At 37.3% G+C, this 25,318-nt stretch overlaps 1 long non-coding RNA gene across 2 annotated transcripts in view; it reads right to left on the reverse strand.

The window, feature by feature from the left end:
* Nucleotides 1–5,415: 5,415 nt before the first annotated feature.
* LOC310893545 overlaps nt 5,416–25,318 on the reverse strand; it is a 69,255-nt gene continuing 49,352 nt past the window's right edge. For both annotated transcript variants that reach the window (XR_014579081.1, XR_014579082.1), the window contains one exon: nt 5,416–24,759. This is a non-coding gene — a long non-coding RNA (uncharacterized lncRNA). The remainder of the gene's footprint in view (nt 24,760–25,318) is intronic.

Here is a 25,318-nt window from a genome sequence, read left to right on the forward strand (position 1 = left end):
CCTCCACTTCTGATCAATTTGTCAGTAACAAAACAATATAGAGGCTTAAATAATTTTCATTTTTAGATACAATTACCTTATTAGAGACACACTGGATGGATACAGCATGTGTGAGAGTTTTTGTGATTTTATATATATATTATGTTGTTGATGAGCTTTGCAAACATTGTGTTCATGAATGTCCATTAATTTAGTTGCTGAAATGGGAGAGGTTTGTATTTTCCTCTCTTTTCATTCTTAAAGCACCTTTCTAGCAATACTTTTGGTAATATGCGAGAATTAAAACATGCTCTTCTGGAACCTTTTAATTGTGACATTTTACACAGCAGGCCAAAATAGGAGGATTTAAGCTTTAACATCCACAAGGGATTTGGAATTTCAATGAATGCTTCCAGATTTGTTTCATGGGGTATGATGACACAAAAGGTTATATAAAATCTCACCTTATGCAGCAATTTAAACAACTTGATGTTTGTTTCCAGTTCATTTTTTTAGGTCTCTTCCAGAAATTAATCATCTAGACAAGTGTGGATGTGTTAAAAAGTGTTTAAAAAAGTGTTTAAAGGTGTTTTTTTTTTTTAAAAAAAAAGTCATATTTATTTCTCACATTTACAAAACAGCACTGATCTTGGATGGATTTAATTTCTCTTTGCATGACTTTCTCCTTTTTAAATAACTGGACAATATGTTGCTTCCCTTTCGTGCCTCCACTACGATGGATTGCAAACCCCAGCGTGGCAATGAGAGTTCTAACTCTCAAAAGACAGTGTATGTGTATTTTGTAGAAGTGTTGAGTTGCTCAGATATTTTCTAACAAAAAGAAACAAGCCATTAAGATTCCATAGAATTCAACATAGCCACAATGATGAAGTAATATATGATAATAAAGAAATAGATACATGATAATAATGGAATATTAATATGATCAGGTCTTTGTCTCTTGGCTTCAGCCCCATACACTTTTAGGTATCTAGTGCTTGGAGGGTAATACTGTCAACTGTAGTCACTGCAGTGAATTCCTTATTCTTATCCTCTCTTTAAATAAATAATTCTGTAAAAAGTCTCAATGTCTCATTATTAGACATTAAAGTAAAAGTTGGATTTGGAAATGTGTTCTTTTAATATATTAGGTCTTTTCTATATATATATAGAAAAGAGTTGTTCTGTGGAGAATCATTTCTAACTGATCTTAAATCAAGAGATGTAATTGACAGAGGAGGAAAAAAAAATCTTCATTGGGTTGAAAGAAAGGAATTCTCCTTGGTGGTGCTACTACTTTGCTGGGCAGCTGAATTCCACCACAACACCTCTCTCACTCTCCCTCCTCAAAGGAAAACAGAGGGAAAATATGATGGAAAGGGCTCAAGGGTTGAGAGAAGGACAGGGAGATCACTCAACAATTATTATCATGGGCAAAACAGATTCAACATAGGGAGATTAATATGCTTTATTGCCTATAACTAACAGACTAGAAAAGTGGGAAACTAAAAACAAACTAAAACCACCTTCCCCACCTGCCCACCCTCTTCTACCTCCTCCACCCCAAGCAGTACAGGGGAACAGGGAATGGGGGCTGTGGTCAGTCCCTACCACTTTATCTCTGCCACTCTTTCATGGTCACTCTTTGCCCCTGCTCTAGCATGGGGTCCCTACCATAGGATGCCGTACTTCCCGAACTGATCCCACCTGGGCTTCCCACAGGCAGAAGATCTTCAAGAACTGCCCCAATATGGGTCTGAATGATGGGCAGCAGCTCCCCCCAGACCCCCTGCTCCTGCGTGGGCTCCTCTCCAGGGGCTGCAGCTCCGGCCCGGGGCCTGCTCCTGCGGGGGCTCTCCATGGGCCGCAGCCTCCTCCAGGCCACCTCCACCTGCTCCACCGGGGGCTCCTCCACGGTCTGCAGCGTGGAGATCTGCTCCGTGTGGGACCCATGGGCTGCAGGGGGACAGCCTGCTCCACCAGGGGCCTCTCCACAGGCTGTGGGGGAACTGCTGCTGTCTTGCCTGGAGCACCTCCTGCCCTCCTTCTGCACTGACCTTGGGGGCTGCAGAGCCTCTTCTCATTCCTCTCCCAGCTGCTGTGGCACAGCAGGTTTGTTGTTGTTGTTGTTTGTTTGTTTGTTTGTTTGTTTTCCCCTTTCTTCAATCTGCTCTCCCAGAGGCCCGACCAGCCTCACTTTCTGGCTCGGCTCTGGCCAGCAGCGGGTCCCTTTGGAGCCATCTGGAGCTGGCTCTGATCTGACATGGGGCAGCTGCTGGGCTGTGCTCACAGAGGCCTCCCCTGCAGCCAGCCCCCTGCTACCAAACCCTTGCTATATAAACCCAGTACAATACCAATGGATGAACAAATCTGAACTCACTGAAGTATTTGCTTTCTATAAAATTCTTAGTATACTGAAAATTATTGTCTTGAGATTCAGAATGTAAGTTTGCTAACATTAACAGTGTTAGAGATGTGTCTATACCAAAGGGTTCAGTGATATGTAGTTACATATTTTGTCAGATACTTCAAATTGGAAGTAAATGCAATACACTCATATATTAAGGCCTGTCATTATTACGCTGTCTTAAAATAAAAATAGTATTGTGAGATATTGCTCTAACCAAAACAAAAACAAGAAAATATTCATATATTCCCTCTGAGGGATCTCATGAGGCAAAATAATGGCAACATATATGAATAGCTGCGCAAAGCTTAACTTCTAATAAATATTGTCATTGGCTCTCTCCACTGAAGTCTGTGATCCTCTACACAAAACCTTTCTATCAGGCTTCCTGTCTTAATAGATCATGAGATTGTAGAGAAGTGATGAAATACCTGAACAATAAATAGCATGGGAAGTGGCACCTGGAAACTTCCACTGCTACACAATAGTGCAAGAATGAAAAAATTTAGTTGGATTGGGAAAGGAAAATACATAATTTTTGTCTATTTGTGGATATTTTTGTCTTTTAAAAAAGTGGGAAGATATCTGCACAGTAACTTCTAATTCAGCACTTTGGGACCAGTCCAAAGGAAAATAATAATGTTGATTATTATTTAAGATTCTTCAAGTGCTCTTCCTAAAAATTGTGTCCTCTGGTATGCAGGACAGGTCTGATGAACATACTGATGAGAAGAATAAAGGCCAAAAATGCCCACTAAGCATTCCTCAGAAGTAATCAAATGCTGAGATGTAGTTTTAAGAACTTAAATTTAAGCTTCTGTTTTTGAAAATCCTGTCTGACATAAGGAGCAGTGGCAATTAGATTGTCTATATTTGAATTGCCACTAGTGCCTTTTGAAGATGTTCCCTTGTGAACCTCTCTCATGCAAGGCAGTCGAAAAGTGAAACTTGGAAAAGATCACAAAGCAAACTGAGGGAGCTGAATCCTCGTAGATCGAGACTGAAAGTAAGGTCTGCTGAAGGGCTAATGAAGCAAAGACACCATGCCTTGCTCTATTTTTTATCATAATAACTAACCAGGATCTTATACATTAGAGCAAAATAGCCACAGTTTAGCAATATATTTATGTCTATATCTTTCCATTCACAAATAATGGATTTCCCTATGTCTGTTTAGAAATCCCAAAAGAAATGACACCAACTTTCTGAGAATAAATTGTGAAACTTTGTCTTCTGTTTCTATTTCTGCTACTTGCTACATTTTATGACTGGATGTTCACACACATCTTTAAATGTGCATTTTAAAAAACAACTCAGGATAACATTTGTAAAACAAACAGACATGAAACGTACAATTTGTATCAAAGTTAAGGACTGTCAAATAAGTATTTGGAGGTTTCCTGAGAGTCTTTCTAAACAATTCCACGTGTCACATAGCATAAGAATACCCACATCAATAGCTTGGCCGTTCTTTTGACATCAAGTTTCAAAATACATGTCAAGCAATTTGCACTGTGTACTATACAAATGTCAGTCAGAAGTAGAAAGATGGCCACAAGGGATTACGGTGTTAAAATGTTGCATAGTATCAAAATGCTAGCTTCGGTGAAAAAAAAAAATCAGCAACAGTAAAGTCAGTATTTTAATAAGGATCAAGGGAGGCATAATTAAAGGTGGTAAATCTGTTTTTCTTCTTACCCCACCTCATATTTCCTCTACAAAGTCTTTGAATTACAGATTTAGTGAGTTAACAAGCACTAGCAGTCTCCTAGGTCTCATCCATTCCTGCTTTATATACTTCTGTATATAGAAACAGCCATGATGCAAAAACAACAAATGGATCTTCCCACATTTTCAGTCAGAGGGAAACCAACATCACTGAAGAATATGACCTTATAAAATATCAGTGTTTGGTTACAGCAGGTAAAAGAGATCAGGGTCTTTGGGGATATAGATTCAAATGCTCTTCAATCTTAGATGTGGTAAATTTGCCTTGTGATTTGTAGACATATATGAAAGTTCATATGGTAAAATGTATAGCTTTTGATCAGAAACTAAAAGAAAAAAAATGTAAATTTGTAAGTAATGCAAGCCAGAAAAAGATAAATTTTAAGCCCATGTTATGTTATATTCTAGACAGAGCTTCCAGTTTGCCAGATCTACACTTTAATGAATTTCTGCTTCAATGGAAACCAGAAATAACAAAAATTAATCTTTTCTTTTTTTCTTTTTTGAATAATGCAGTTAGATATAGCCCTGCACAGTGCAAAGGTTCAATAAACAAAACAATATAGTCATGTACTCATTGCATTTCTAAGGTGTGTAAAAGCATGATTTCAAATATACATACACACATACTATACGTAAAGAGAGATATCATGAACACATACATAAAAAGAGAATATGCACATATTTTAAGACATTATTCAGGTCTTTCTAAGATGCATCTTCTGCTATTTCATAAATATGAATATGTTTTAGTGTTTACATAAATATATATATAAACAGAGAAGAGCACACAAATATAAGCATGCATATGTATGCTGATACATCAATAAAATTTGCAAGTACTGGGAGGGCAATTCATTTATCTTTATTTTCATTTTACAAATACAGAATGATAACCATCAATGGAAAGTTGTCTGTGATTATACAATAGCCCTTCAGCAATTAGACCCATGAAAATTTTTGGTTTAGTGAAGAATAAAGTATCCTGTTGCATTCTTCTTGTTGTGATAAGCTTTCTAATATTATAGTGAAGGGAGTAAATAAAGTTCTGCCAAATACTGAATTTATGTTCATCACTTACCAAGTCCTTTTTTCAAGTCTTTCTTTAGTCTTAAAATTATGTGCCTATCTTGTAAGAGGAATGAAAAAATAGTCTGCGGACTCCCATTTGAAAGAACAATCTAATTTATGTTGTATATATTAAATGGCCTTAAGATTAGTTTTGTGTTTAAATGTGAGAACCACTATTTCCACCTATCCATTCTGCCCTTAAAGTGACATTGTAATGGGCATGTTGGGCAGAAAAGGCAGCCATGGGTTATTGCTAGAAGAACTTTGACGTTATCTGCCCCAAGGGCAGATAAATATTGTAGGTAGCTGTAGCTGAAGCCTCAGGAACAGAAGGGTAATATGCAGCCCTGTTGTGGAATCACCTAGAGCTTTTTATCCTCTCTGAGAGGGCTCACAATGAGGCTCAGTATAGAAGCTGTAACTGTACAGACAACTTGCTGTTTGTAGTGTGACTACAATGTGTCAATGATTTATGAACACCTAAAGGGTTCATTAAAACAATATTCTTTGAAGAACAACCAATTCCATTCTCTTTTCAAAAACTACATGAAAATACATTTCTTCCTCCCGTGATAGTCATCTGCCATTTACAAATGCTTATACAATAGTGATAAAATTGTTTCAATCATTCAGTCAATGCAATGTATCAGTGCAAATATTTCATATCAATTCACAAGGCAATGAGTGAAAGTGTGTGCATATATATACATACACAGAGAAAGGTATTGTAAACATATATATAATCAAAAATTTGACATTATGTTATATGAATTTTGCTCTGGCAATATTTTCCAGAGCAAGCTACATTAGAAAAGTCACCCTTTGCATATGTATCAGAGCCAGTTCTAAATACTTATCCCAGTCTTATGCTAGTTGAAATCTGTTTGCTTAAGTTGATTTACATTAGTATAAAACTGGTAGAATGTGAGCTACAAAGACAGAATCGGGTCAACATTTTTTAATCAGAATATTAATATTCACAGAGTCAGTGTGGTATGTAGGTTAACTTCATAATAGTTCCATAAAGTGAATTCATTCACAGTGCTATATCATGCCAAAATACCGTTACAATCTATAATTTAAAACTTTTCCTTTGAAACTAGCTAAAGTCAGATTAAGAAGATAGATGGAAAGAGACCATCTTCTATAAAGTAAATAAAACTATACATCAATAAACATGAATAGGCATTCTTCTTTGCCATGTCCTCAGCTCTGTGTGAACAATACTTTCTTGATCTCTTGATTAGCTGAGAAACTTCTGTAGGCTTTTACTTTTTTATATATTTCAGACATTCCATGGAATAAAATACATTCATATTTAATTATACTGACTATATGCTCTAAGAACCATCATTGTAAGTTTCTTCACAGAAAAGTGAATTGGTGCAATAATTCTTAAAAGCTTAGTAATCAAATTTTCCCACTTCTCAGCAGGAAAGCAAAGTATCAAATACAGTAGTTTGGAGCTGATGCATAGGTGTTTGTCATATATTTTCAAAGCAAGGGCTACTACCAATAATATATATTTTTTTCCGTTATTTTGTTTCTGGAAAACTAAAGTTGTTCTAGACAATAGCATGTCTCAATCTGGTAGTGGGTTTTTTGTTTTTTATTTTTTTTTGTTGGTTTTTCTTTCTTTTATTTTGTAAGACAGAACAGATTTAAGACTTTGTTCTGGTTTTAATTAATTAATACAATTCTACGGGTGTTCCTATGTAGAATCCATGTGTGTGAGATTAAGTTCTGACAGCTTGTCTGTTAATTTACAATGAGGTGATCAGCATTTGCTAGAACTGGAGTACCGAATGGTTATCCCCTTGTAATGATAAAAGTCTATTGGATGCCAAAGGAAAATACAAGCAAATGGCTTATCTTCCTTCCACTTTGTTCTTTTTTTTTTTTTTTTTTGCTCACGTCCTCTGTTCACGGTTATATGAACAGCTGCCCCAGAGCAATCAATCCACGTTCAAAATGACCATGCGATTTCAGTATCCATATTTCCAAGTCACTCCTTGCTTTCTTTGTTCACCCTTGTCCTCTCACCCTGAGAATAAGGTCTTTGAGTTCTGCCTTTTTCATGAATCACGTCATATTTCACTGCTACGTAACTATCATCTCCATCTTTGCCCCCAGCGGGCTTAATAGAGAATATTTCCCATCTCATCAGTCAGTAGCAATAAGCATGTATAAGAAATCATATTTATGAGCCAGGAAGGAAAATAGCTTGCTTATCTGACTACTATTTTCTTTTAAATGGTGAAATAAACATTATAAATGAAGAAAAATATTTTTTGGTGGTTTACTAAAAAATGCTGTCCCTGTCTTCACGATAAATAAGTGAGGTACACTGAGTGAAGTTACCTCTTATTGAGGTTACTGAGTATAACCTTCAGCAATAACAGCAGGGGCAGAGGGGTGTGTGAAATGAAGTTGAGTCTGGGAAAGAGGAAGAGAAGATATTTTGCCAAACGTTTAAATGTTTATCTTTCTGTACCGGAATCAATACCTAAATGTTTATGTTAATTGTCAATAAGTTAATTGAAATTCCCCAAACTGAGTCTGCTTTGTCTGTTACAGTAACTGATGAGTGATCTCCCTGTCTTTATTTTGACCTATGAATTTTCTTTCTCCTGTTCTTCCTGTTTTCTCCTTCTCTGTTCTCTTCCTGTCCCGCTGGGAAGAAACTATATGGGTGCTTGGCTGCTGGGTGGGACCAATCCACCATATCTAGCCAAGTGATTACCAAGTTTCTTACAAATTAGTATCCTACTAGTCATGAAATGAACTGCTTCTTCTGTTACACACCATAATGATTGGTTCTAGGAAGTTTTAGGTTAAAAGTAACACCATGCTTACACTTATATTCTTCTCATTTCATACAGCTTTAATTGTGGAATGGCAATCAAAGCTTGTGATAACAACTGCAATTGAGAAGAAAGGATTGAAACACAACTTGACTTGGAATATATGAATAGAAAGGAAAATAATTCAAATTCGTGAAAGAAATAAAATATAAACTGCAGTCAGTATTGACATCAAATCACTAAAAACATCTGAAAAGACAAACAGCATCAGGTGAGAAATAGTTATCTAACAAAAACCAAATGTCAAAAACATATGACATTTCATCACATTCTTTCAAAAAAATCTTCTAGAAAGAGCTGAAATGCAAACCACCATCTGTTGAAACATCCATGGCATCAAAATAGTCTTTTGATACTAATTTTTCAGTATCATCTTTTGAAAACCAACTTGACCATTACTGTACCTTAAACTCAACTAAATACTGTTCTATTCTTTAATGTCTTTGATAGCTTTACACAGTGCAAAATGATCTTCTATTTCACTTTTATATATATATATATATATATATTTAAATTGGCTTAGGAAAGATAACCTCACATACTGTTTTGATAAGATAAATAGTGGTTTGTTTGGATGTATAGGATATGCAATTAAATACATATTTTTACCTTTAAAAAATGTTTATTTTAAGTATTCTTTACTACTTAATTCTGCATCCTGGAAATAGTTTGTAGGAGTCCAAAGAAACTGAGTTACAGTCTCATCTATATTACATTATTTAATGTTAAACAACAATCATAACATATATCATTTATTCAGGGAAAAGAATCTATTATTCCCAGTATAAAAGAATATGTTTTCCAACATTGACTGACATTTTAGTGAATAAGAAGATTTTTTTTTTAAGTTTCAGTGTTAGTTTCAGTACAATTTTATGAGTCATTATTTAATTTCTACATTTTTCAGGTTTTATGAAAATGATATATGTAATATTGTTCAGATTTTTCTTTTTTTTTTCTATTTCCAGTCATGCAGAACTCTTCTTTCCAAGTTTTCAGAAAAAAAATGAGAAAGTATAATTATACTTTCTATATAAATATTTTCCTAAATAATTATTATAATATTATTATTATTATTGTTGTTGTTGTTGTATTATAATAATATAATTATTATACTAAATAATACCTTTTGTATCTTCTGAACACAAGGAGGGAGTTGCAATAATCTCAAATGCTTTCCTTTGATTGTTTTTTTTGTTTGTTTTGTTTTGTTTTTTCTTTGAGGCTCCAGTTTTCCATACAAAATAGAAACTGTCTTAATCAATGCCCCATTTACCTCATAAGTATTTTCCATTTCTCCTGATGTCATTTGAAGAGGTCAACTGTTGACTTATGTTTTTCCTCTCCATTTTGCCACAAATATCTTTTACCCTTATGATCTTGTGTGTGGTAGAATCAATCTTCACTTTCCCAGTTTTGCAAATAAGTTGTAGGGCTTAGGGTTTGTTTGTTTGTTTGTTTTAGGCTGATAAAACAGGTAAATTTACTGTTAAAGTTTCTTCTCTGCTACATTAATAGCAATGGGAAATGCAAGCTTCCTGACTTCATACCCTCCTACCTGTGAGGAAATTCTATGCCTTCATTTCATACATACCTGTACAGGGAGAAGACCTTTGAATAAAGCACCTGGACTCAAATGTTCAGATGCACCTCGAATATAAATAGAATTCATAGTTCATCTGCACACATGTACAAAAGCCTGGCTCTAATTGTAGGTGAGCTAGTTGCCTATGGAAGAAAAATACAGCTACAATTCAGCTACATACTTTGGCTGAGAAAATACAAGTCAGGTTAACTGCCAAATTTGCTGCTTTTGAAGGAGGAACGTAGTCCACAAAACCACTGCTTAAGATGACCCTAGCAGCAGCAGTCAGTGTCTTTTCCCCTTCCATCCCTAAGGAATGCTAATAAGGAATAGCAAGCTCATTTCTGCTGAATTTTTTCCTAGCGTCATTTTTTTGCACATACCTACCTTTTTCAAGAGCATCCTGGATGGAGGGAGGGCACGAAGGGCCAAGGAGTGGCAGGACACAGGTAGGTGAACTCAGGTAGCTTATTTTCAGGACACCACAAGCCCTGAGGAATTTTTGTGCAAATAAGAACATACATAATTAATTGTTTATTTGGAGAAGGAAAATTCTGCTACTTTGCAAGGACTTGAATACAGAGGTTCCTAGAATCGTTCTTTTAGTCACCATGTCACAATACATATTTCATAGAATCATAGAATCCTTAAAGTTGGAAAAGACTTGCAAGATCATCACATCCAACCATACCCTTACCACCAATATCACCCACTAAACCATGTCCCTAAGCACTAGGTCCAGTCTTTCCTTAAACACCCCCAGGGACGGTGACTCCACCACCTCCCTGGGCAACTTGTTCCAATGCCTGACTACACTTTCTGAGAAGAAATGTCTCCTAATTTCCAATCTAAACCTCCTCTGGCGCAACTTGAGGCCATTTCCTCTAGTCCTTAGTCTAGTTACCTGTGAGAAGAGGCCAACCCCCGGCTCCCCACAACTTTCTTTCAGGTTGCTGTAGAGAGCAATGAGGTCTCCCCTGAGCCTCCTCTTCTCCAGACTAAACAACCGCAATGCCCTCAGCCGCTCCTCATAGAACTTGTGTTCCAGGCCCTTCACCAGCTTCGTAGTCCTTCTCTGGACACATTCCAGGACCTCGATGTCCTTCTTGTACTGAGGGGCCCAAAACTGAACACAGTACTCAAGGTGCAGCCTCACCAGAGTACAGGGGGACGATCACCTCCCTGATCCTGCTGCGTACACTGTTCCTGATACAAGCCAGGATGCCATTGGCCTTCTTGGCCAGCTGGGCACACTGCTGGCTCATGTTCAGGTGATCATCGACCAACACCCCCAGATCCTTTTCCTCTGCCCAGCTTTCCAGTCACTCTGCCCCAAGCCTGTAGCGCTGCATGGGGTTGTTGTAGCCAAAGCGCAGAACCCGGCACTTAGCCATGTTGAACCTCATCCCATTGGCCTCTGCCCATCGACCCATCCTCTTCAGGTCCCTTTGCAGGGCCTTCCTACCCTCTGGCAGATTGACATTTCCCCCCAGTTTTGTGTTATCTGCAAACTTACTGAGGGTGCAGTCAATTCCTTCATCCAAATCATCAGTAAAGATATAAAAGAGGATGGGCCCCAACACCAACCCCAGGGGAATGTGGTCATTTCTGCTGCTCTGTTAGTGTGAGTCTGGACCATGCTCACACTTGCCAGTGTGGGACCGCCACATGTTAGGTGATTCTGCAAGACTTACAAAATGTCTACATATTCTACATATCTCTTTATTCATGATACTCCTTGTAGAATGCAAACAAACAAACAAACAAAAACATGTTCTGATCAACAGTGTTGAATGTGTTACATTTATTTTTTACAAGCACTAGTAAGGATACAAGTTGTAGAATGAAGTTAAATATTCATACGCATAAGTAAAAGAAAATAGTTTGAACAATATATTGTATATATTTGTATGAACTTAAGGATATTTGCTGGGTTATTTAGAGGTGTTGTGTTGTATTGTACAATACAATTAAAGATTAGAAAAACTGAAATAATTAAAGGAAGAAGAATTGAAGTGCTGTGGAACATTCTCTAATATTCCTTCATAATTTTGTAATGTGATACTTAGCAAAGACTGAATCAAAACTGGCCCTGATCTAATTGCAAATAGAATAACCAGTCTAAAGCTTTATTTTCTTGGTGAAATAGCCTCATTAAGCACTGCTGAGTTTAGGGTTCTAGAAAAAGTGTTGAATTCTTCTGAAGTTCACCACTTATAGCCTAAAAGGAATATTTGTATAAAAATCAGAAGAAATCATACAAATTCTAAGCTCATACTACAAGTCTATATTCAACATATCCTATGGAACACATGCATAAATGATATATTACCATATAGCACAAGGTCTGCTGTTCAGGGAGCCCTGAGAAACGAGGACTAGTACTGTATATGCAGTACATATCTTTATTCTTTACCTATAAATTCTTAGCTTGCCTTTGGGTTACAGGGAGAGGGAAATATGAGACATAATATCTAAATGCTGTTTTGTGATTTAATTGAGATGTACTGATTTGGATTGCTAAGTTGTCATATCATATAACCTCAAAGCTCTGTGATGTCAGTAATACATCTTGACTTAATGTATGAGGGAAAAAAAAAAAGCCTGTCTCCGATTATTTGAAAAACTTGCCTCTGCAATTTATTTCTAGGCAGATAGCTTGTTTCTTAAGTATTTGGAAGGCATTTTACTATATTCTCAGATTGGATGAAATCTCAGGTACATTAAGACATTATCCTTCCGTCTTCCACAACAGTGTGATTATGCTCAAGGGAGCAACTGCCTGATGTGGATAAAGTAGACCAATCTGAGTTCTTCAGGCACTCTCCATTCTTTACACTGGCAGCCAAGTTATTTTAAAAAATAAAAATGTTTTGCAAACACTCTTCTGTATTCCTGACAAATGACTACACAATCTACTTTAACACACCAAAAATAATAAAATAAAAATAAGTAAAATAAAATAAAATAAAATAAAATAAAATAAAATAAAATAAAATAAAATAAAATAAAATAAAATAAAATAATAAAAAGGCCCCCAACAGTTTTTTTTACTGTCCTATAGATGTTTTATGTTTTATTATGTTTGAGATTATTCTTTGCCAATTGCAATTGTCTGTGCCTTCTCAGTTGATAGCCAGACAACTTGTCTTCTCAGCCATAAATTAAATATGTTTATATATAAAATTCATCCAAAAAGCCAAGGGTCACACTTGGACCTCAGTTCCCATTTACAATGCTTTTATCTGATCTAAAACCTTCAATTTAGCAAAGAAATCTACACTTATTAATAAATAAAAATAAATAAACTATGTATATATAACATCCTTAGGCAAAGAGGAGATTTTCACCCATGGTCACAATCAACACACAATCCTTGTGTTCTTGTATTTTTTTTAATTACCATCGCAGTAGACCATGTCATTTCATAATATTTTGCTTTATACTTCTGTTCCCAATTTTGAACATATACAAAAACTCACAAAATGTGTATGAGCATCACACATATATAGCTCATTTTTACTTTCATTTTTCTGATTAAAACAAACAAAAAAAAAGAATGATTTTTGGAATATAGTATTTACTGGAAACATTTATTCTGTCCTATTCATCAAGCCCATATGCATGCCAATTATTCCATATTCTGTGTATCCATACACTTTTTTTTATACTATCCCCCTGAGGAAAAGCCGCAGAAGATAGGTAGACTTTGTAGTATTCCTTGTAGATCAATCAATACAAGCTCCAGAAAATTGAGGGAGAAAATGAATCTCATTGTTGAATGTTCTGATTGCTTGCAGATGCTAGCTGTTTCCATGGGTGGATTGGGATGGACAGAAAATAAAATAAAAGTTTAAAATTCATATATATATAAATTAAACATACATATATCATATATGTATATATATATATAAACTTCACTCTTGTGTATATGGAATGGAAAGTGATCTTTAAAATAGCTAAAAAAATCTAGATCATTTAGAATGTCAATACCTTGAATTAAACTAGAGAAAGAATGCAAAACAGCAGACACTAAATCACATGGATTACTTTCCAATTTTTTTTAATGAGACAAATTCATTTCTCTGTCATCATTTTGCAGAGACAGGGACAAGATCAACTACATGAAATCCATTCTTGTTCCACTTATTCCATATTTGGTTTACTTTTATTACTAATCTCAGCCAGTGTTGAACCATATACATAAATTGATGACAGCTGTGTGCTTGCATGCAGTACACAACATTATTAACATGTATATTTTTGATAAAGATGATGTTTAACTTGAGAGCGTATCACTCTAAGATCTGTGTTGTTCCTCAAGAAGATAATTTTTTCTCACTGAACTAGTGATTTGTTGATGACTTAGTCAGGCATAGGAAATAACAAAATATGCTTAACAAGTGTTTCCAAGGTGGTGAGGATTATCAAGAACACAGAGGGCAAAGAGCACTATTTTCCTGTAGTGTCATGAGAAGGAAGTAGTATTAAAGGAGACTACCTGAATTTAAACAGAATAACAAACCCCAATCAAAGGTGTGACCATAGAGGTTAGTGCCAGAGCATGGTTTCTCAATGGACATAATAACCTTTGAGACTGCAACTCAGTATTCTTGCAGTGTCCTGCATTCCCAAACATTTTTTCAGGATGTCCAAAGGATGATGCTGTAGGCTAGGTTGGGAGGTCTGTGTGAAAAATATTTCTTTCAGAGACTAACCTGCCATATAAGTTCTTTGGTAGCAATATGGTTTAGTAGCAGCATGGTAACACCAGGAGCCTTTGAGTAGTTCTTGACTCCCTCTTCACCCCCAAATGAATTAGGGTTATTAATAACTCATTTTCTATAGTTTCACATTGCAAAAACACTGTCCTATACCATCTCCACTTACCTGTGGTACAGAAATGAAATCTCTCATAAAATGTCTCTGCCACCTATATGGTCTCTATGCATTATCTTATTGCATAAGTAGGTGTCAAAAATCACAGAAGATACTTTCAGGAAATGGTGTCAGAATATGACCCTGGTAAATCTCAAATATATATATATATATATATATATATATATATTTCCTATGAGGAAAGGACTGTCTTTAGCAGGATTTGAAAGAACTGCAGTTTTAGACTGGACATAGACTTCTGTATGTTTCTAGAGTTCCACCTGTTCTAGGATGCTTTAAGTAGAGTAGCTGGGTGTTTTATTTCCTGTATTTCTCCCCAGCTCCATGATAAAATGTAGATACTTTATAAACAACTATTAAAAGTGTGGCTTAGCTGTAGATCTGTATAATAACTTTTACGTATCTTTCATTCAGATGATCCAAATCTTACCTTCATGAGGACTGCTGGATGAAGCCCTTGATTTATACCCTTAACTTAAGGAAAGTATTCCTATGATGAACGGAACATACAAAGTTAATGAGAAATGGGAAGCTTGTAAAGCAACCCATATGGCAAAGTAATCATGCCATTATCTACATATGCAAATACATGTGCTATCTACACAGATACAGATAGCTGACAACTGTGTTTAATTGTAGATAACCCCACAGCTGCAAGAAACTCATAGGTTAGGTTATGTTTTCCATCAAATGGCAAGAGATAGTTTAAGATCAACATCAACAACAGATAAAGTAGAAAAAGTTTCCTTTGTAGACATAATAGCTATGTTGCAGACACTGAAAGATAGCCCATAACTTAAAAATCACAACACGATTTAACTGTCATTGAATGAAGGTTCCATAAGCTAGTGTTCTTTATCCCTGGTTCTTTATTCTGGATCCTTCTGCTCCCATCAATAACAAGCATTGGTCCTATGAATTGCAACCTCTTCCAAGTAGCTTTCTTTGAAGTCATAGAATCACAGAGTCACAGAATGGTTGAGGTTGGAAAGGGACCTCTGGCGGTCATCTGAACCTCTCTCTGCTCAACCAAGGCCACCCAGGGACACTTACCTAGGACCACTTCCAGGAAGCCTCTTGTTCTGTCACTAGGCACTGCTCAAAAGAGCCTGGCTCCATCTTCTATGCAACCTCCTTCAGGTATTTGCACACACTGATAAGATCCCCCTCATAACCTTCACTTCCATAGACTGAACAGTCCTAGCTCTTTCAGCTTCTCCTCATAGGAGAGATGCTTCAGTCCCTTAAGCTTTGTGGCACTTCCCTAGATTTCCAGGTTATTTTCTCCCAAGCTGCTTTTCAGCTGGGTAGCTCCCAGTATATGTTGATCCATGAGGTTGTTCCTCCTCATGTGAAGGACTTGACACTTCTCCTTGATGAAGTAGTTAAACCATAATGTTTTGACCTTGTTGAATGAATTGCCCACATTCAAGTTTCCTCTGTTGCTGTTCCTGAATAAGGAACAATTTACTTGTAGAAACATTCACAGCAAGTTGAATAACTTGCTGATATTTACTTCAGAACACTCAATGAATTGGGCTACATAAGAAGAAGTGCAGCTAGCAGGTTGAGTGAGGTGATTCTCCCTCTGTACTCTGCTCTCATGAGCTGAACTCCACCACAACTGTTCTCTCACTCCCCATCCTCAAAGAAAAAGGGGGTAAAATGTGATGGAAAGGGCTCAAGGACAAGGAGATCACTCACTAATTATTGTCACGGGCAAAGCAGACTCAGCGTAGGAAGATTAATGTAATTTATCTCCAGCAGACTAGAACAGTGAGAAACTACAAGCAAAATAAAAACACCTTCCCCACCTTCACCCCCAACCTCTTCTACCTCTTCCCCCCGAGCAACTCTGGGGAATGGGGGCTGCAGTCAGTCCCTAATGCTTCATCTCTGCCGCTCCTTCAAGGTTGCTCTCTGCCCCTGCTCCACGTGGGGTCCATCCCACGGGATGCCGTCCTTCCCGAACTGAGCCTGCGGGGGCTGCCCACAGGCAGCAGCTCTTCAAGAACTACTCCAACATGGGTCTGTACCACAGGGTCCATCCATCAGGAGCAAACTGCTGGAGCACAGGTCCCCCACGGGCAGCAGCTCCCCCCAGACCCCCTGCTCCTGCGTGGGCTCCTCTCCACGGGCTGCAGCTCCGGCCCGGGGCCTGCTCCTGCGGGGGCTCTCCATGGGCCGCAGCCTCCTCCAGGCCACATCCACCTGCTCCACCGGGGGCTCCTCCACGGGCTGCAGCGTGGAGATCTGCTCCGTGTGGGACCCATGGGCTGCAGGGGAACTTCTGCAGTGTGCCTGGAGCACCTCCTGCCCTCCTTCTTCACTGACCTTAGGGTCTGCGGAGCTGGTTCTCTCTCATCTCTGTCCCAGCTGCAGGTTTGTTTTTTTTTTTGTTTGTTTGTTTGTTTCCTTTCTTCAGTCTGCTCTCCCAGAGGCCCAACCAGCCTCACTTACTGGCTCTTCTCTGGCCAGTGGCGGGTCCCTCTTGGAGCCGGCTGGAGCTGGCTCTGATCTGACATGGGGCAGCTGCTGGGCTCTGCTCACAATGGCCACCCCTGAAGCTCCCTTGCTACCAAACCCTTGCCATAGAAACCCGATACAATATGGAAGGAACCATACAGATCATCTAGTCTCAAGAGCCTGAATAATCTGCAACTCAGATAACTGCAACTCATTTTTCATTATTTATTTATTTATTTTCCTAATCAGGTGCACTTTCTCCTTGCTTTAGAGCTTACTTACTGAAAAATGAAAACTCCCCTTTGTATTTAGAGGAGCACCTCCACTAACGTAAATTAAAGGTCCTTTCAGACAGGCAAGCAGACATAGGAGATGGTTTTGATGGATCGTATGCCAAAGATAAAGGAAATTCATAGAATCGTAGATTCATAAATTCAGTGTTCCAAACATATTCCTCCCCCCCCCTTTTTTTTTCTAAAGCCAAGTTTAGCAACTTTAATATTTTTTTGTTTTGTTTTGCTAATCTGACTACTTAACAGGGAAAGAAACAGAGCAACAGGATGAAGGATAGGAAAAGGAATAACCTGAAAAAAAAAAAAAAAAAAAAACTTGCTTTATCAACAGCACATATAAAAGTAATTTCTTCAGCATTTTGCATCCTAGGTTATTTAGCGCAGGAAATGTCTAACACCTCATAAGAAGTAAACATATTTGGACCATGAAAATAAACAGCTGATGTATGCAGGTGACTTCAGTGAAGCTATTCATGTGATAACAGATCAATAGTTTGCATAACAGTTGTATAACAGACTCACATGACTGTGTGCAAAAGCAGAAAGAAACCCTGCTCATTGCCAGGGGAGCTGGGTATAGGAATGAGTACTGATAATGAGTAGGAAAGAAGCCTGAACTCATATATTTGACAAATAGTGCCCCAGATCATGATGGTGATAATGAGTGCCATTGAAAAAATATGCAACACATTTGTACAGCAGGAGAAAGAAATCCATATTGCTGCTACTTATGCTGTACCTGTCATGTGGATAAATACAGCAAAGAATTTCTGTTTTGCAAGGCTGTCAGTCTAGTAACTTTCATGAGTACTAAGTTTCAAAGGAAAAATAACATTTTATTACTTTACTTATCTTCTCCCTGTGGTATAAATTGTCAAAGAGTTACCTGGGGTTTCAGCTGCCCGGTTTCTATTGAGTTTATTGACAAAAGCATGGCTAAAACCCTATGAATCTCTATAAAAATTTACCCCATGTGTTTTCCTAATCATATCTGCTTAGTTTACTGACAAAAACAAGTTGTTATTACTGTCAGTTCAGCACAGTCAATGTAACTGTTAAGGAGCAAACTGAATTGCACTCTGCCTCGCATATTATCGACAAAATTGTCATCCAGCTTTTGATTCCAGAGATTTTACTACAAGTGATGATTAGTGTTGTGCAGAGCTAAATGACCAGGCAGTTTAGTTTGTTCTGGATGAAGCTCCAAAAGTTCAAATGGTTCTCTGAACTTTTTCCAGATCCCATGGTTCAGCAAAACCAAGCTGGCATACTTTTGAGCACTGTGTGCCCAGATACCTCACATTTGCTAGCAGTTTGTGTTTCAGATCAGGTGGAAAACACTGTGAGAATCAGTTTTATTAGAGTTGTTCTGACTCTGCTGTCAGTGTTGTTTGCAGCAAAGATGTGAGGAGGTTCATAAACATGGATTTTATATCAAAACATGTATATGTAATATTTATTCATGAGAAAATGAATTTTATTTGATCTGGAATAGAAGCCTTGTCCCTAGAAAAGCTGTAGAGAGAGTACTCAGAAACAGCAGGAACATACTCCATTGATGGGAATTGTGGGTGTGATGATAGGCAGAGTCAATAAGGTATTTCTGTAAGTTCTCTCTACTATAATGATCTAGCAATTCTACCTGTTGACTCAAGGGTTATAAAGAAGATACTCACAGTTCTCATTAAAGCCCTTTGACTTATTAACGTGGTCTTTTCCCCATGTCTCATCCTCCTGATTCCTAAAGGGGATTTCCCTAGAAAAACTAGAGTGATACCTGAGTTTTATCGACCACAGATAGTGGTCAGTAGAAATAACAGTATGACGAGAGCTTTCTTGCAGATATCTCACATGTTGTTAAAGAAAACAAATAAACCAATAAAAATAACACTTTGAGGGAGTTTGTATGTATAAAAATCTCAAGGTGTTTGCATATATACATGTCAAAGAATCACACAGAATGGAGGTGCAATGAAATAAACAAACTATTAACTCAATTTTACAAATGGAGCTTTCAATACAGATCAAAAATTAACAGCAATAAACTATATAGGCAGTTATTTTCCCTGTCTCATTTTGAAATTTGTACTTCTTGCTTTTTTATAATGCTGTGAGACAGTGTGACAGACATGTCTGGTACAGGAAGAATACCTTAAAAAATAAACCTTAAAGATCAGACAGCACTTTAAATCTATGTCTCTTATGAATTTTGCTGAACAAGGAAGTATGGAACTAGCAACACAGTCCCAACATCTCAAAGAAATTGGAATTGCCACCTCAATATTTTTGTTTGCTTTTATAATGTGTCTGTTTGTGCACTGAAGGCAGAGAGGTGGTTTTAAACAAGTTAAATCAGATCTCATAATTATGAAATAACAATAAAAAAAAGACACGAAAGATTGATGGGGAATGAGAAAAGAAAGAGCTATACACTCAAACACTGTTGCATACTCATCTTGTCAGTTATTTGCTTTCATTTTAATTAGATTTTATAGTAAAACGTTCTGTCATCAGAGGAGATGCAAGCTGTAGGTGATGCCGGAAGACATGAAAGGAAGGCGGAAGGCCAGGGCAAGCAGTACACAAAGACTTTTTTTTTTTTCCTTCTGAGTTCTCATCATTTTTTATTTGTGTTTGTTTTTGGGTTTGGTTTGGTTTATTTGTGTTTGTGTGTGTGTGTATTTGTATGTTTTTGTATTAGCCAGACATTCCCTAACATTTTTGGGCATATGCATATTGCATGGGATATTTACCCCATATTTGGGGCTATGCATATATGCATGGGATATTTACCTCTTCCACTATGAAGTCCCCACAAGTGTCAGGCAAGATTGTACTCTCTGTATGAGATAGCTGCATCTTCATTTTCTTTACAGCTCACACAAATAGGATTTGAGATCTCCCCCTCTTACACAGCACCCAGTGTTGTGCAGTGTTGTACAGACTGGCTGTACAGTGGGTTGCAATGAGCCTTATAAACAGGAAGATTCATGGTAAATCTCCTTCTGCCTTTCCAAAGGTCCCAAGTGAATTGCATCAACTAGCCCTCGAGAAGCAATATTTGTCCATATTTAATCCCTAGCTGCTAGCAATCTCTGATCACTTCTGTCTTTTTATACTAATTATGTCAGCTTTCAGCAAGGAAACCTGGACTTCTGTCCCTTTATCCTGTAAAAATAGATAAATGCAAAAATGTATTTTAGGAAATGTGCAAAGATGGACATGACGTTAATGGAGGATGGAGTGCTTGAAAATGCAGGTGTATAACATAATGTAGCTTATCAAAATCTGTCTTGAGCTAGAGCTTCAATTTAATGAGTATACTAACAGCAGCTATTGTACATTGAAAAAAAGCTTCCAATAATTAAGGATAATTGGCAAGGGAAGTAAAATGAACAGATGATAATAGTTCTGCAACAGACTTCAGCAGCTTGCTCTTTCAGCATTTGTTGGTTAAGACAGCACAGGCAAAGGTTTTAAGTGACAATACAAACTGGTCAACTGTGTCCTTACTGTTATTCACCTGAATTTTTATACCCTGTACATTTGCCTCTGCCTCTATTTTTCAGTCAACAACTCTGCAAGTTGTTGGTTGTTTTGTTGTTGTTTTTGTTTGTTTGTTTTGTTTTGTTTTTCCCTAGGCTGCCCACAACATAGTATTCCAGAGTTAACTGGCAGCCAAATTAGGTCTATGTTTAATCATTATACAATGTCACAATCTAAGCTTCTGTTATCATTCCCTCTAATGTCATCAAGTCACTTTCAACATCCTGAGTAACTGGTAGTGTCAGCTTCTATTAGGTTTTCAGATGAAATAGCCTTAATATATAGTAATGATGCTGAATGCATAGGGATTTTGATCACCCATCTAGTCGATCAAGGGAAACCAGCTGATGTGATCATTTTGGACTTCACCAAAGCTTTTGACACGGTTTCCCATAGGATCCAACTGGACAAAATGTCCAGCATACAACTTAACAGAAACATCATACGATGGGTGAGCAATTGGCTGACGGGCAGGGCTCAAAGGGTTGTGGTAAATGGGGCCACATCTGGCTGGCGGATGGTCACTAGTGGGGTCCCTAAAGGCTGCATTTTAGGGCCAGTCCCCTTCAATGTTCTTATAAATGATTTGGATGTAGGACTAGAAGGTGTTTTGAGCAAATTTGCCGACGACACCAAACTTGGAGGACATGTGGACTCAGATGAGGGTGGAAAGGCCTTGCAGAGAGATCTGGACAGGTTGGAGAGCTGGGTGATCACCAACCACATGAAGTTTAACAAAAGCAAGTGCCGGGTCCTGCACCTGGGACAGGGCAACCCTGGCTATACGTACAGACTGGGCGACGAGATGCTGGAGAGCAGCCCCGCAGAGAGGGATCTGGGGGTTGTGGTTGACAGCAAGTTGAATATGAGCCAGCAGTGTGCCCTGGCAGCCAGGAGGGCCAACCGTATCCTGTGTGCATCAAGCACGGCATTGCTAGTCATTCGAGGGAAGTGATTGACCCGCTCTACTCTGCGCTGGTGCGGCCTCACCTCGAGTACTGTGTGCAGTTCTGGGCACCACAGTACAAAAAGGACATTAAACTGTTGGAGAGTGTCCAGAGGAGGGCGACGAAGATGGTGAAGGGCCTAGAGGAGAAGACATGAGGAGCGGCTGAGGTCACTGGGCCTGTTCAGCCTGGAGAAGAGGAGGCTGAGGGGAGACCTCATCATGGTCTACAACTTCCTTGCGAGGGGGAGAGGAGAGGCAGGTGACCTATCCTCCGTTATCACTAATGATAGGACCCACAGGAATGGTGTTAAGCTGAGGCAGGGGAAGTTTAGGCTGGACATCAGGAAGAGGTTCTTCACCGAGAGGGTGGTCACACACTGGAACAGGCTCCCCAGTGAAGCAGTCCCTGCACCAAGCCTGTCTGCATTTAAGAAGCGATTGGACTGTGCACTTAGTCACATGGTCTGAAATTTTGGGCAGACCTGTGTGGTGCCAGGAGTTGGACTTGATGATCCTTGTGGGTCCCTTCCAACTCGGGATATTCTATGATTCTATGATTCTATTAATTAGATTTATTAGATTTTAATAGTCTGCATAGCATTTTCCATATCTTACTGAATTCTTTTACAGTAGAACGGGGGACAACAGGAAGATTTTCCATTGCACTAGAGTAACTGCACTTTGTGTCATTTTGTGCCTTTTGTCTCCACTGTAGTTAAAGTATTTCCACAGTATTTCCTTTCATTTTCATTAATTTAAATTTTGCCTGTGTGAAAAAGAATATAAATTCAAGGACTGGAATTAGAACCTTTACAATATTTGTTTTGAAACTAATATATACATTAACCCTTTAATCTCCCTTATGAAGATGCTTATAGCAAAAGTGTTTTTATTAAAAAAAAAAAAAGACACTTCCTGCTATAAGCCAAAATAACTCCAAAGAAATACCACAGTTACACAACCATACAACAAATATTGTGAGTGATCGATCTGTTTATAGCACCACAGTCAGCTTGATCTGAAAAAAAAAAAAAAAAAAACAAAAAAAAACACAAGGAAATCTCCGTTAATTTCAGTGGAAATTCGAAAGATGGTGATTTTGGAATAGCACTTCATTCTTGAGTAATAAAACTTCAGATTACTTATGCAAGACATTAAAAAACTGACAAGAGAGCTTTTCAACTGCAAGGCATCATTATGTGTGTGAATATAATAAATGTGTTACAAACAACATAAATATATTATAAATATTAAAGAATTTTGCATTTTTTATTGAATGTCTTTTTTTTTTCCCCAATAGTTTGTAAAGCTATTTTGTAAAGCTAAATTGTAAAATTTTTCAAGATCATTGAAAAAAAAAATTATTTTCTGTTTATAATTGCCATAGTTCTAAAGTCCAGCCTTGTGAGCACCCAAAGTAATAACAAATTCAATGAATCTTCATTTCTGAAAAGGATAAATCTTCCCCATTGCAACCGTGATTCAATGTATAGCTTAAAATCTCTTTTAGCTCTAAAATTTTGACACTAGAAGTGAATTTTGACACTAGGATTGAATTCCTTCTGTTTGGGCCGTTGGTGTTTTTGTAATAAGGATTCTCATAGTTTAGAGAAGAGAGAGATTGTTTTCCTGTTTTAAATATAGCAACTATTTCAGTCTGCTTGAAGAGATTGTCTGTGGAATTAGCATACTATTGAATAATGCAGAGGAGAAGCTGTGAAAAGTGAGGAATAGATATGCTAATTTTAGTCTCTTTAACTCATGGTCACCTTTTCATAATCTTACTACCTATATGGCAAACTGTGAACCATATTTAAATACTTAATGATTCTGAAGAAGTTTTTAGCTTTGGTGAAATTGACCATCAGAATTATACATGAAAGATTTCTTCATGGGCCTAGCCAAACAACAAACAGCAATAAAAGAGTAGAAATTCTGACTTCTATTTCAGGCAAATGAGAATATACAGTGGAAAAAGATGCTTCAAGTGATTCAATATGGAAAAATAATAATATAAACAAGAAATTTCTGTTTAGTAGGTATCTATGTGTAAAACATCTGAGTATTAGATGCAGAAGTACAAATAAAGTTAGCTGAGCCTACAAATATTTGTGTTTAGTTGGTCATTACAAGATAAATATTGCAGTTTTTGCTAGAGCTGTTTTATGTATGAGTTCCAAATTAATTCATTGTTTATGAGATTAGTCTTTGTAGATGGGGTTTGTAACTTGAACAGAAATAAAAATAATAACGATAATAATAACCCCCCCCTCCAAAAAAAAAAAAAATTAGAACTATTCTTCTGTTATGTGTAGCTGTTCACCTTTGAGTGGTTTGGAGAACTGGCTGAGCCAAGTTTCCATTAGATTATTTATTTATTTATTTATTTATCAGTGTTAGTAAACACAAGTGAATGTTCTTATTGCTATTGGGCATTGCAAAATTCTTCATATGGTACAGGTAGCAGATTTCAAACTAAATTATAATGGCAGGCCAGAAAGCAAACGTCTTCTAAATCTTTTTTTTCCGGTGTAGTAGACATGAACGTAAATACAAGGTTGTAAGTTTACACAGTGGAAAGTTTGTAGATAACATTTTGTTCAGTTGGTGACATCACCTTCCATCAAAATATGCTATATGCTGTATGAATATGAATGATTTTACTGTTCAGCATTCTACAGTTAGTTTTTAACATCTTTTTAACATTGATTTATGACACGAGAGATTTATAACACATATGAGAGTTATAAAGTCTCTTCTAACAATTTATTAGCTTTTATTTTCCCCTCATCCTCCAACCACACACCACTGTGAAGAGCCTGGCTCCATCTTCTTCCCACAGGTACTGCAGGGCACTACTGTTAGGACACCCAAAACCAACTTGTCTCCAAGATGAAAAAGCCCAGTCCCTCAGTCTCTCTTCACAGGGCAAGTACTCCGGTCCCTGTCCATCTTGGTGGCCTTCTGCTGAACTGTGTGCGTGGTAATGAAGTATTTTTTTAATTGATTATGTTCAGCAATAGAAAGAAACAAATTAATTGATGTGTATGCAGAGGTTCTGTGTATTGGCTTTGGAGGAAAAACCCACCCAATTACATCTTTACAAAGGTTTGTACTGAAGATGTAAAATAATACAAGAAAAGGTGATATTTACAGATGTGATAAATTCTTGTCTGTGCATGCTCTTTATTATAATATAGAGTCAACCAATACTGACTTCAGAGGTGGTACAACATAAATTTTCATTTATTCTATTTTTTCTCTTGCTAAAGATAGGCCATTTTATTTACTTGAACACCATGCTGAGTTACTTTCCAGCAATTAACTTTTTTTGATTTACCAAAGCCAGTTCTATTATAACCAGATTGCCTCAGACAGAAAATTATACAAACAAAATGTTTTTCATCCTTGTATTCTGCTAAAAGAAGCATAACAAAATGATGACTAAGGAAACTGAATAACCTTTTTAAAAATTAATATTTATTTATTTATTTACAGTATCTGATAATCCATTTGATAGAGAAAAGATAT

Source organism: Anser anser (assembly GCF_964211835.1).
Source record: "Anser anser genome assembly, chromosome: 2".
Classification (NCBI taxonomy): Eukaryota; Metazoa; Chordata; class Aves; order Anseriformes; family Anatidae; genus Anser; species Anser anser.